Genomic DNA, 13,935 nt, shown 5'->3' on the forward strand with positions numbered 1-13,935 from the left:
ACAGCCTTTTAGGCTCTTTCGCTTTAAAGCTTCACCAACCTAACTGACACGACGTGACCCTTTACTAGGTCATTGGAAAGCAAGATAGGTGCTGTTTCCACTTTGGTTTCAAATCCATTTTTAAAAAAAGATATAGCCCTGGCCGGTTGGCTCAGCGGTAGAGCGTCGGCCTAGCGTGCGGAGGACCCGGGTTTGATTCCCGGCCAGGGCACACAGGAGAAGTGCCCATTTGCTTCTCCACCCCTCCGCCGCGCCTTCCTCTCTGTCTCTCTCTTCCCCTCCCGCAGCCAAGGCTCCACTGGAGCAAAGATGGCCCGGGCGCTGGGGATGGCTCTGTGGCCTCTGCCTCAGGTGCTAGAGTGGCTCTGGTCGCAACATGGCGATGCCCAGGATGGGCAGAGCATTGCCCTCTGGTGGGCAGAGCATCACCCCATGGTGGGTGTGCCGGGTGGATCCTGGTCGGGCACATGCGGGAGTCTGTCTGACTGTCTCTCCCTGTTTCCAGCTTCAGAAAAATGCAAAAAAAAAATATATATATATATCTATATATATATATATAGATATAAATGAAGATAGTTTTTATTCTTTCTTTTTATTATCCCCTCCACACACACTGATGGAGATAATTATAACCAATTGAAGCCTAGAATTCTCTTAAATATGTAAAATAGGATACACAAAAGAAGTAAAAATGCCACTGAATCTCCTTCTTACCACACACTGCAATGTTCATTGTTGTCTATCTCTAAAGTTCACAAAATGTTTCATCTTTATTCTTTTTTCTTACATTTTCATCATCTACTCTCACATAAATACCCATCAAATACCTTTTTTTTTTTGAGAAAGAGAGAAGGACAGACAGGGACAGACAGACAGGAAGGAAAGAGATGAAAAGCATCAACTCATAGTGGTGGCACTTTAGTTGTTCATTGATTGCTTTCTCTTATGTGCCTTGACTGGAAGGCTCTAGCTGAGCAAGTGACCCCTTGCTCAAGCTGGTAACCTTGGGCTCAGGCCAGGGACCATGGGGTCATGTCTATGATCCCACATTCAAGCCAGCGACCCTGCTCCCAAGCTGGTGAACCTGTGCTCAAGCCTGATGATCCTGCGCTCTAGTCAGCAACCTTGGGGTTTTGAACCTGGGTCCTCAGCATCCCAGGCCAACATTGTATTCATTGCATCACTGCCTGGACAAGGCTCTTTTATTCTTCTTAATTCCTTTTCTTCCTTCTTCTCACTGCAGCCCCTTTGGGGGGGAAAAAAAGAATAAGAAAATGAGACTAACATATTCAATTATTATAGACTTCCTATCATGAATATCTTTTTAGAAGTAGGAAGATATAAAAAATTAACTATAGCATTTGGTAGTGATCTAGCAAAAGAAAAAAGAAAAAAGAAAATGAATGAAAACTACTTTAAAAATTATTAGCTTATTATCATCCTTTTAGTCTTGACCTTTTGGTAAGTCATAATTCATTTTGATACTTAGGTGCTGCTTTCAGGAATTCGCTTGGGCTCCAGTGGGCTGTGGGTGTGACTTCTCTCTTAACCACAGATTATTAAAAGGATTTACCCAGATAAACAGAAGCTAGATCCAGTCTCCATCTTGACCAATAAACCTTGTTTCTTAGACTTGCTGGTTATCGATTTTTGCTCATTCTTCAAACCATACTCCTTATTTCAATAGCTGGACTTGTTGAAATTAGGTGGATAACTTGGCACAAATCTTTCCACGGCTGAAAAAGGTGGAAATGATCATGATTTGGTTGGTAGGTCTTTAGTGACTTTATTTGGGTCCACCCATGTGCTCAGAGACTTCCAAGGTAAGGGCCTATGAAACCATTGTCCACATGTGGAACAGGTTTTTCGGGCTTTTTTTTTTTTTCATTCAGGCAAGATTAGATCCCCCTAAATCTCCATATTCCTATCTATTACAAAGCTGGGCCTCAGAATGAAGATTTGATAAATATTTGTGATTAGCCAAAGAAATGATGAGAATATAGTCTTACATGACAGGACAAATGTAATTTGATTTAGTTTCCTGTGGAAAGTAGCTTAAATAAATTGTCCATGGCAAACTGCTCTTTCCTGTCATCCTCCACCTTTCACCCAAGATGCCTGATTCCCCCATTGTCCCCTGCTTCCTATTTTTCAGCATTTCCCTTGGATCATGGCTTTCCAGAGACCCTGACCTCTTGCAGTTTAATGGTCAGCTTTCTGGCGGGCCTGAAACACACCAGGGAAGACGTGAGGTTTGCTGGTCTCTGGCATGTTCTAAACCACATGAGTCAGAATTTTCTCTCTTCTGAGGTCTTGGGGTTGTGCGGGGCTTATGCCCTAAACCTGGCCCAACCACCAATGACCTGTGAGCTTGGGCAAGGCACTGTTGCCCAGACCTTGGTTTCTTCACCTGTAAAGTCGATCTGACTTATTTCTGCCCAGGTTTCCTTTTGGCCCCTCCTTCTTGTGGTCCTTCTCTGAACAGAGAGGAGGGAGAGATGAGGGTCAGAGGCAGTGACAAGGAAGAAACTAGGGGGGATGACAAGAACCATGAGCTCCTGGGAAAGAGCAAAGAAACTCTCATGCCTCCCTGGGTGCCGCCTCAGGCTCAAACCAGGGGTATTTGGGGAACTTTTTTCTCTAAGAGTGATTCTGGACCAGAGCTGACTGTGGAGGAGGAGGGAGGAGTTTAGCAAGCGGACCAGTGAGGAAAGCTGGCTGTGCTATGAGTAACCTTCGCAGAGTATCATTACCCAGGGTGGATATAATTGCACGGGATTAAGAAAGGCATGTGGGCAGGTTGGGTTGCTTTAAATTTTCCCATAATTGGTACATGTCACTTTGGATACGAGGTAAGGATTAATTTGGCTCCTCAGTGCTCCTCTTGGTGATTCCAGTCTGGTGGTGGAACTGGCCCCTAATCCTCCAGTAAGTCATTCTGCTGTAAAAATGCAAAGAGAAAAAACAAAACAATGTAGCCTCAGTACAAACTGAAAAGCAAAGCAAAGACAAAAAGTCACCTATACAGTATTTCCAGTATCCACATACAACTGATGTTAAAGTTTTGATGACTATTTTTATGTTGCTTTTTATTTTTTTCTTTTTATTTATACTTCCCTTGTCTATAAACCCTCGGTTTTGGCTGCTGATTTTCCATCTGACATTGTTATTACACACATATCCCCATTCCCTTCACGGTTTCTAACCAATTGTTTCAGTGGTTGAGCTCTGCTGCCCACTGCTGTTGCTAGCATCAGACCCACCAGTTGTCCTGTGACCTGCACCCTTGGCTGTCTCTCTGGCAAACTGCTGGCCGGTGCTTTCTTTTTCTTTATATGTGCAATGTGGCCACATAGTAAGTGAGGAGAAAGGATTGTTGTGTGAGGAACCTCCAACCCTTTGCTTCTCATTTCCCCTGATTCTCCTTGTGCAAAACCTAGTGACTCAGTTTCCTTAAACTGTCTTAACACCACAGAATCACAGTTTTTGCCATCTTCTCTTCACAGGCTTCTAAGTCAGGATTGCCTTGGGGATGTGTGGTCGGAAGCAACTTGTTTTAGTGTGTGTGAGAAGGTATGGGGAAGAAGCAGAGGAGCAGTGGACAGGTGAGAGGGCATCTGGAAAAGAAGTCACTTAGGTGCTCGAATGTAATGCTAGCCAAGAGCCCAAGGGACAAGGGGATGCGGAAAATAGAAGCAACTGGAAACACTGCGGGAGACGTGGGTTTGGAGTTAGGATCAGAAAATAGTGAAACCTTAGATAGGTTTCTCTAGATTTGGACTTTGTCTCTCATATTGCCTTAATGTGTGTGCATATGTATGTGTGCGTGTGATATGTGACATATGTGCAGATCTACATATCATGTGGGTATGTGTGTGTATGTGCAATGTGTGTGTCTGTGTCTTCTTTCCTCAGAAGCCCTGCCCTCCACAGACTTTGATATCCCTCCTCACACCGATTTTCTCAGAGAACCCGTTCCCCACTTCCTAGAGTATGGGAAGGATTGTGGGCACTCCTCCCAGGCCCCAGGGTTGCTCTCTGATCCTCACTTCTCAGCCAGCCCTCGATGTCCGTAGCAACTGCCCTGTGTGTGAAACTAACCCACATCATTCTCCCTGACTATAGTACTGGATTTGCCCTGATCACATCATTCTTCTGCTAAAAATCTTTAGTGTCCCCACATTAGGATGAAACCCAGATTTCTTAGTCCAAAAGGCTTTATATTGTTCATTTTCTGCCTACCTATGACTAGTTCCTATGGAAGCATTTTGCTCCAGACACCCCTTGCCCCCACTGAGCCAGGCTGCCTTGAATGCCTCCATAGTTTTTCCTGTGCTTTTCTCTGCATCTGTGAATGTCCCTTTCCTTCATTTGTCTTTTAGTTACCTTTCAATGCTTTATCCAACATCAACCCTCTAAGAAATCTTCCCGAGCACCCCAGTCTGATTGAGAGAGCACCTCATCTCCCAGTACAGTGATTCTGCCTCCCACTAGACCACAGTCTCCTTGAAGGGGAGACCATGGTCATTCATTATCTTGCATCTCAAGCATCCAGCACAACACCTGGCACAGCATAGAGCGAATGCTGATAAGACAGATGGATGAATGAATGAATGAATGAATGACTCCACATTGCCTACTTTTGAATCGTCAGTGGCCTGAATATCAGGAGTTTTAGTCTGGGTGGGAAGGATATTAAATCTGTGTCCTATTTTCACTTCCCCAACAAGCTCGTTTGCACCTGGAGGGCAGGGGGTGGCCTTGCAGCTCTTGGTAAACCTTGAGCTGTGGACTACTAGGCACTGAGTCAGTGTCTTTTGAAAGAAAAAAAAGAAAAAAAAAAGATGTAGATGCAGCATGAGAAGTTCAGTCAATGCTATTGTAATACTTATGTATGGTGCCAGGTGAGTTCTGGAAATACCAGGGGGAGCACTTTGTGAAGCATGTGATTATCTAACCACTAGACTATATACACTTGAAACTAATACAGAATAATATTGAATGTAAACTGCAATTAAAAAATAAAATTAAAAGAAAAGAGAGAAGTAGAAAACAGAGGGAGGGTGGGGAAGGACAGATTTGTTTCAGGATTTGTAGCACTGCAGGTTTGAGTCCAGTCAGAATAAATGACTTTCTCTCCCTCTCAACTTTGGGTTCTCTGATCCAATTCTGGCAACTCCAAAACCTTATAAGGCCTGTTTGGTACCCTAAGAGGGGATAATTGAGATTACATAGCTTTAGAAGTTTTTACATGGATGTCAGGAAAGGTTTCTGAATTATTGGTGGTATTTAATTATCAAGATGATTGTGATATTAATATCTGATTTACTTATTCATGGTATGTAATTGCTCTCCATGGTTAATTAGGACATTTTAGTCTTCATAATCTCTCTAGGATCCTATATGGGTTATAGGAGAATTACATAAAGTGAAGTGTGCTTGCCACGGGTGAATCACAAGCACTCCTCATTTTAATAGCTGTGCACTACCTTATTATATGTCTTTAGGAAAACATTAAAGTTTGTGTTAGTACAGGTATTTGAATCCTGAGTTCTTTCTTTACTAGTCTTGGAATTTGGAGCAAGTTACTTGATGTTACCTTAAAACAAGTTATATGGAATGGTGAACACATAATACAATATACATACAGATGATATATTATAGAATTATACACCTGAAGTCTATATAATTTTATTAACAAATGTCACCCCAATAAATTCAATTAAAATACAGTACATGAAATAATACCAGCTTCACAATTATTGGATTAATACATGAGAGAACCAAATTCCAACCCTGTACCATGGAGTGAACATTTCTAACTGGGAGAAAAGACTAGAAAATATAATCTGGAAATACAAACCACTCACTTGAGCATTTGAGAATGAAGAGAAAGAGAGTCCTCCCCGTTGTCCTTTCCTTAAAAAAAAAAAGATTTGTTTCTATTTGAAGACTATAGATAGAGGTAGAAAACAATTATAATTTAAATATAAAACTGGATGCTAATTTGTAAAGGGCATGAATAAAATGTTATTAAAAGGATATATTTTTAAATTTTATTTATTTATTTATGTATTTTTTACAGAGACAGAGAGTGAGTCAGAGAGAGGGATAGACAGGGACAGACAGACAGGAACGGGGAGAGATGAGAAGCAACAATCATTAGTTTTTCGTTGCGCATTGCAACACCTTAGTTGTTCATTGATTGCTTTCTCATCTGTGCCTTGACCGCAGGCCTTCAGCAGACTGAGTAACCCCTTGTTGAACCCAGTGACCTTGGGTTCAAGCTGGTAGGCTTTTTTTTTTTAAATTTTATTTATTCATTTTAGAGAGGAGAGACAGAAAGGAGAGAGAGACAGAGAGAGAGAAGGGGGGGGGAGGAGCTGGAAGCATCAACTCCCATATGTGCCTTGACCAGGCAGGCCCAGGGTTTCGAACCGGTGACCTCAGCATTTCCAGGTCGACGCTTTATCCACTGCGCCACCACAGGTCAGGCAAGCTGGTAGGCTTTTACTCAAACCGCTCAAGCTGGCGACCTCGGGGTCTCGAACCTGGGTCCTCTGAATCCCAGTCTGACGCTCTATCCACTGCACCACTGCCTGGTCAGGCAAAAGAATATTTTTGATCTTCAGAAAGATCTTAATGCATTTAATATTTTCATTTATTTGTGAATTTGGATCGATTGTCAAGGTAAAGTTTTATTTTGATCATCTCTTCATGCTGTGAGTAGACTACAAAGGTGACATTTTAAAAATTTTTGGTATGTTTTCTAGAAATGTTTATAGCTATGCACCACTTTTAATGTGTATTAGAACAAACACTTTTTATGATTTATGATCTTTATGGATATTATTGCTCAGAATGAGATAAAAGGGGTAATATTTCAGTAATATACCTTTTAAAATAAATTTGGCAAAGTAAAAGAGTGAGTTGATCTAGAGAAAAATATTAAATAATGCAGGTGGGGCATGAATATGGGAAAAACTGTAAAGGAAGGATGTAAATTATTGAGATTTCCAAAACCCTAGATTATAACATGGGCCTTGCTTTCATCCTTTTGAGGGTTCCAAACGTCCCTCTGGGAAATATGGACTGTGGTGTAGGAGTCTAACCCCGTGTTCAGCTGACGGCATGGAGAAGGTTCAGAAAGGTGACAGCACACTAACTCTCTCCCTGCTGAGACCAGTCGCTGGGCCAGAGGAAAATAATTCAGAAGCTGACCCTGATCATCTATCTGTCTTTGGAGACAAGCCAGAGGCATGCTGTGAAGTAGGCAGTGTGTCCTTCGAGCCCCCATTCCTCCCCTTAGTGCCTCCAGCCTCTTCCATTCTGCTTCTAACTCATTATCCAAGACGATCTCTGGCCGTAATGAGACTTTGGTGACTGAATAGGTGTCAGGAGACATGAGGTGGAATCCTGGCTTTATCCCTTGCTAGCTGTGAGACCACACATTATGTTATTTAACCTTTCTGAACCTGTTTATGGGCAAAATGGGTTATATTTACCTATGTTTTGTGGATGTTGTAAGGGTTAAAAAGGGTTTTCTATTATTTAGGAAAGCTTTTAAAAAATACTAGGTATGTGATTAAATATTGGTGAACTCAAGGAAAGATATTACAATTTATTTAAATAGAGTGTAGATATCTCATAGTAGTTCAGAATGAGTCTCTATAACTGAAAAAATTTTAAATTAAAAAAGAATTTAAAATTAAAATATTTCATTTTGATGTGCTTAAATTACACTGGGGAACAAAACTTTTTTTGCATCCACAAAAACACTTGTCCTTATCTAATTTGAGTGTGCTGATTTCAAATCTGACATTAGTTTTTCTCTGTAAGCTACAGTTTCTTTTGCAATTCAAAATTTTAGTTTTTCATCTTATTGTAAAATTTTCAACATTTAGTTTAACATAATGAAGTAGAATGTCTTCGTGGGCATCATCTTTGTGAAAATATGATAATTTATATAATGCAGTAAATACACGAATATACTAAAAGATATGATTGCATCATAATTTGTCTACAATTTTGAAATAGACCACATTAAAACACTTATTTTAATCATAAAATTTGCACAAAAGTTATTTAAATTCTATTCAGGCAAAAATTTGCATTTGTAGCTCTTGCATTTGTGTACTTGTTGAGGACAATCTCGTTTGAGGCTCCAGCAGTAATGTGTTCGTCACTAACAGCTCCAAGATTTTTGGAAAACTTATCAAGGTGACTGTTCAGGAAGTGAATCTTAACACTTATGTTACATCCAATGTCATGGAAAGCCAACAGCATCCTTTGAACCAGAAGTTCATAGTTTTCTGCTTTTTTGTTTCCAAGGAAGTTCTTTGTAACTGACACAAAAGACTGTCATGCTACTTTCTCCTCCTTATTTATTTTCCTCACAAATTCTTCATCACGTATGAGGGTTCAAATTTGAGGTCCATTGAATACACCTGCTTTTATCTTCTCAAGAGACAGGGCAGGAAAAGCAGAAATATATGTTGAAAGCATTCACTTTCTCTATTCAAAGCCTGAACAAACTGCTTCATTAAGCTAAGTTTGATGTGAAGTGGGGGAAAAATGATCCTATCTCGATTAACTCAGGTTCATTCACAATATTTTGCATCCTTACTCCCAGAGCTTCATGTGTCAGCCACTCCTTCTGTGTCCAGTGTTTCTCCCGAGCTCGGCTGTCCCACAAACACAGAAAGCAAGGATACTGCGTGAAACCTCTCTGTTGTCCTAGCAGGAAATTTATCATTTTCAGATCCACACAAATGATCCAGTTATGTTCCTCATACTTCAGAAAGTCGAGGAAAATTTTTATGACATTATAATCTTCTCTCAGATGAGTTGAATAACCAATTGGAACCGCTGAAAATAGGCAATATATGCACGTGTCACAAATGATGAAATATTGCACCTTTGATGTTGAAGTGTGTAACAGCCACATATATAACAGAAGATGTCAGGACTATTCTTACTTTTATGCCTACTCAAAGAAGCCATGATTCAATCTTAAAACAAAATAAGAGGGTGTTTTTATCAGATAATAATTTTTTTTACATTTAAAAACAACTACAACTATATAAAAGTGATGTTTATAAACCATTAATTTCCTTTTGGTTATGTTCAACCCAAGAGTCATTGCCTTTTAACTCCAATTTAAAAACCAATGCATGCCATTAACTGTAACAAAAGGAGATTAAAATTGCATAAGAACTTGAGCATGCACCAAAAAACGGATTTCAGATTTGGAATCAGCGATGCAGACATATATAGAAACAGTTCTAAAACCTCATGCAATAGAAAATGAAAAAAAAATTGTTCCCCAGTGTTAATAAAAAACAAAAATGTGTCTCCATTTAGGGGCACACAATTTATAAGGTTCAGAATTATAGTCAAAAGGATGAAGCTTTTATGGTAAAATGTCAGTCATTAACATGGGGGTGAGAGTGGAGAAGTGACCAGAAGAATCTCTCAAGGGCAAATTTTCTCCAGTGTGTTTGCCTTCCCTATGGTTAATATTGAATCAGGGGTCTGGCTAGCCTATTCCTTTTGTCCAGTTCTTTTCTATGTTCTTCTTGGAAGAACTCATTCAGTACTTAATACTATTATTACCAATGATAGCAACTACCATTTGCTGAGCACAGGCTGTGTGCCAAGCACCATGTTAAATGCTCTCCACCTGTTACTGTATTTAAACCTTTCCACCTGTGGGATCAGTATCACATTTTATAGATGACAGAAGTGAGGTCTGAGGAGCATAAAGAACTTGTCTAAAGTAATAGAGCTGGGATTATAGCCTGGGTTGTCCAACACCAGTGGCCATGCTCTTAAAATCTTCTATCCTGTGTGATACAGTTCTGCATCAATGCCAGCATCAGCAAATATTTTCTTTTTTTTTTTTTTTTTTCTTTTTCTTTTTCATTTTTCTGAAGCTGGAAACAGGGAGAGACAGTCAGACAGACTCCCGCATGCGCCCGACCGGGATCCACCCGGCACGCCCACCAGGGGCGACGCTCTGCCCACCAGGGGGCAATGCTCTGCCCATCCTGGGCGTCGCCATGTTGCGACCAGAGCCACTTTAGCGCCTGGGGCAGAGGCCACAGAGCCATCCCCAGCGCCCGGGCCATCTTTGCTCCAATGGAGCCTTGGCTGCGGGAGGGGAAGAGAGAGACAGAGAGGGAAAGTGCGGCGGAGGGGTGGAGAAGCAAATGGGCGCTTCTCCTGTGTGCCCTGGCCGGGAATCGAACCCAGGTCCTCCGCATGCTAGGCCGATGCTCTACCGCTGAGCCAACCGGCCAGGGCCAGCAAATATTTTCTGACAGCTGTTTAGTTGTCACACATTAGTATAGACAGAGACAACACACACACAAATCTCTCTGCCTTTGTGAAACAGACATTCTAGCACAGTGGAACAAGGACTGGGCTATATGTAAACACTGGGCAACTCTCTTCACACTGCCTGATATCAGCTTCCTCATCTACAGTGTGAGGGGGCTGCAATGGCTGATCTCCAAAGTCCCTTCTGGCTTTGAGAGGACTGTAAACTTCATGAGGGGAGAACTAGTGCTTCTGATCTTGTACCGTTCCTTGCACAAATATGCTGGCAGCCTCAGTGGCCCCTTGATTGGCAGGTCTTTTCCCATTGAGGCCACTGGCATTGGGTTGAGGGAGTATGTGGAGAGTTCAGCTCAGGATGACATTGGGTCTGAAGGTCACTCTGTTGGTTTGATCCCTCAGTCCTAGGGGCCTTCCAGATCGTGATTGCTGAGGAACCCAGAAAATTAAGGACTCTAAGAAACTGGAATTAAAGCTGATTTATTAAGCTTCCGCAACAGAATGGGGGAGACTGTTGTGCCTGCCTTCAGCAGAGGAAGCCTAGGCTTCAGGACTCCCAAGTTAACCTTGCTTTGGGTTGAATGGAAAGTAGTTTCCTCACCAAACCGGATACTACCAATTCCAAGAAGCCTCTTCCAATGCTAGGTTATGTGATCCCTTTCTGAATGCTTAGAACATTCTAAGCTTATTATTATTTAAGAAAAAATCATTTCACATTGTGTTTATGTGTTAATGTATGTTTTTCTTGTTGGATTAAGAACCCCTTGAGGGTAGAGTTGCAATTTACCAATCATCAAATCCCCAGTACTTACTCTAGTGACTGTCATGCAGTGGTGTCCTAAACGTGTGGATTAAACAATCAGAGAGGGGACATCATAACCAAGGTGAATGTGACTGTTTTTGTTTCCAAGAGATGTTATTTCGTTGGAAGATGAGCTTGCCCTGGTGAGTAGGTCATCCAGCCTTGCTTGGGAGCCCTTAGGGGCACCACTACCATCGCTATCACCACCACTTAAGACTTGGCTACAGAGAAGACATATGGATGTGAAACTTATCTCCGAGCATTTTTCAACAGTGTCAGATCTTGGAAACCTAATACAATCTGGAGGAAAGCACCAGGAAGATGCGAGAGCAAGGTGACATTAATTGCTGTTCACTGTGCCTAGTATCCCAGTGAATCAAATGTGAGACAAAAGAGGTGCTTCAGCCAAACTCTTGGCTAATGGAAATGGAATTAGCCTGGTTCAAATCCAAATTATTTGTTTTTGTTTTTGTTTTTTTGCTGGAATGGGTCTCAGAAATGCCACTGAGTTCCAGAGATGCCATGGCTGTTGTGTTTATTCTGGAAAGGCTATTATAGGCACAACAATATTTCTTTCTTTAAAATAAATTGTTTTCTGATTCCTGAACCTGATTGCTCACTTTGCTATCTGTGACAGAACAGGATGAGTGTCCCTTAGCAGGGTTCAGCGTCTGTGGGGGTGTTGGCTCAGGTGTGGCTTGGTGGGGCCACGGGTGGAATGTGGCCTTACACTCCCACCAGGTGACCTCTCCACATGGGAAATGGGAACTAGTAGGTCCAGGCAGCAGCAGGTCTGGCCAGGGCTTGCCCGGGGAAGGCTAAGAGAGACTCTAGGGTCCTGCCTCTACTCTCTTTTCAGTCTTCTTTCTCTCAAATGCATACAAAAAATTGCCACAATGGAGAAACCCAAAACGGAGTAGATACGGAAAGCTGAGATCAAGGACAAACTGCTGCAGCTGGAAAGGAGCAAGTTAAGCCAAGCCTGAGAAGTATCATTCTATTTACTGCTTTCATTCTAATCCATATACCCTTTCCTTCATGTAACCTTCCTGCTACCCTGCCCTCTGCTTATCCTGACAAATGGCAGGAAAAAGGCTTGGTCTCAGTAGCCAGGTAATCAGCCCTAGAGTTGCTGCTTGCTTTGCATCTAGTTTGACTTCTACACTCTATTTTCATCCTCCTCAACACCATTGCCACCATGCCTGTATTGCCATTCCTTTCAATACTCATCAAAGGCCAAAACTATCATATGCTATGAAAGCATCATTACCACTGTCCTGACCCCTAACACTGCCACCTATACTCGTTCTCGCCATCACTACTGCTACCTCCACCAGCTTCATTGCCTCCATCACCTCTACCACTACCATCACCGCCATCAGCACCACAATTACAAGTACTACCACTGCCTCCTGCACTAAGTTACCATTGCTGTCACCCCCACCACCTCTACCAACTCCAATATCCCCGCTGTCACCACATTTATCACCACTGCCTTCCCCACCATCATACCCATTGTCTTCACCATTACCACCATCATCACCACCATCATCATCACCATAACTTACCATCTCTACCATGCTTACCACCCTCATTATTATCACCACCAATACTGCTACCATGATTCATTCTCATTACCGCCATCACCATCATCATTATTGCTACTCATTCTCACCACCACCACCACCACAGCTAGCGTGGAGAAGAGAATATATAAGAGTTGATGAATAGACATCTTCAAATGACTAAAAGGCTATGGAGGAATAGTTCAAGGTACTTAATGTGGGTAAAGAAATAAGAGTTAAGAAAATGGACAGAAATTATAATTACATTTGAGTAAGTGTAAGGAATGTTTTTCATGGAGCTAGGGGGAGAGAAGAGGGATGAGAAATTTGATGATAAAAGATATCAAATTAAAAGGGAATTTAGAGCATATTGAGTTTATTTGCCTCAGGTGATAGCCACCTTGGGTGGTGCAGTAGGTAGTCTTCCAGTTCAGTCTCTCACTAGTGCTTAGATCCTCTCTATAAACTCCCTTAAGAGTGACTATTGGGAAACTTATTTAATCCTGAAATAGCTAGTTCCTTCTGACTATATTTTATTTTGTAAATTTTTAATTATTCTACAATACAGAATTACATTCTATTTTTAAAATTTAAGAGATTTTATATCAGGGTGAAATTCTTTCTGCATCATTTAGCATGATTTCTTAATAGGTCATTTTTTTGCCTTTATGTCTATATTTTGAAACAATATAGTATTGTATTATGTGTATATTTTACATGAATAGCATACTTCATGTTTCTGCCTCTAGCTTTTTTCCCCTACTCAATAATAAGTTAATAGAATGGTTAAATGAATGGACTCTAGAGCCACTGCCTGGTTCAAATCACAGCTTTGTGACTTGTTATTTGAAAAGTCTAAATTATTAGACCTCCCTTAACCTCAGTTTCTTGGGATTACAGTATACTTATATCTGCAGGGTTCTTGTGAGAATTAAAGCAGTTAATTTATATAAACACTTAGAACAGTGACTTGCAACACTGTTGAGAAGTATTAAAGATATTATTATTATTATTATTATTTTGAGCGTGAGAAAGAGATAGGCAGACAGAGAGACAGTGATAGACAGGAAGGGAAAGAAGAGAAGCATCAATTTGTAGTTGTGGCAACTCTTGTTGTTCACTGATAGCTTTCTCATGTGTGTCTTGACTGGGGGTCTCCAATCGAGCCGTGACCCCTTGCTCAAGCTAGCAAACTTGGGCTCAAGCCAGGACCTTTGGCTTCAAGTAGTG

This window comes from Saccopteryx bilineata, chromosome 2 (genome assembly GCF_036850765.1).
Source record: "Saccopteryx bilineata isolate mSacBil1 chromosome 2, mSacBil1_pri_phased_curated, whole genome shotgun sequence".
Taxonomy (NCBI): domain Eukaryota; kingdom Metazoa; phylum Chordata; class Mammalia; order Chiroptera; family Emballonuridae; genus Saccopteryx; species Saccopteryx bilineata.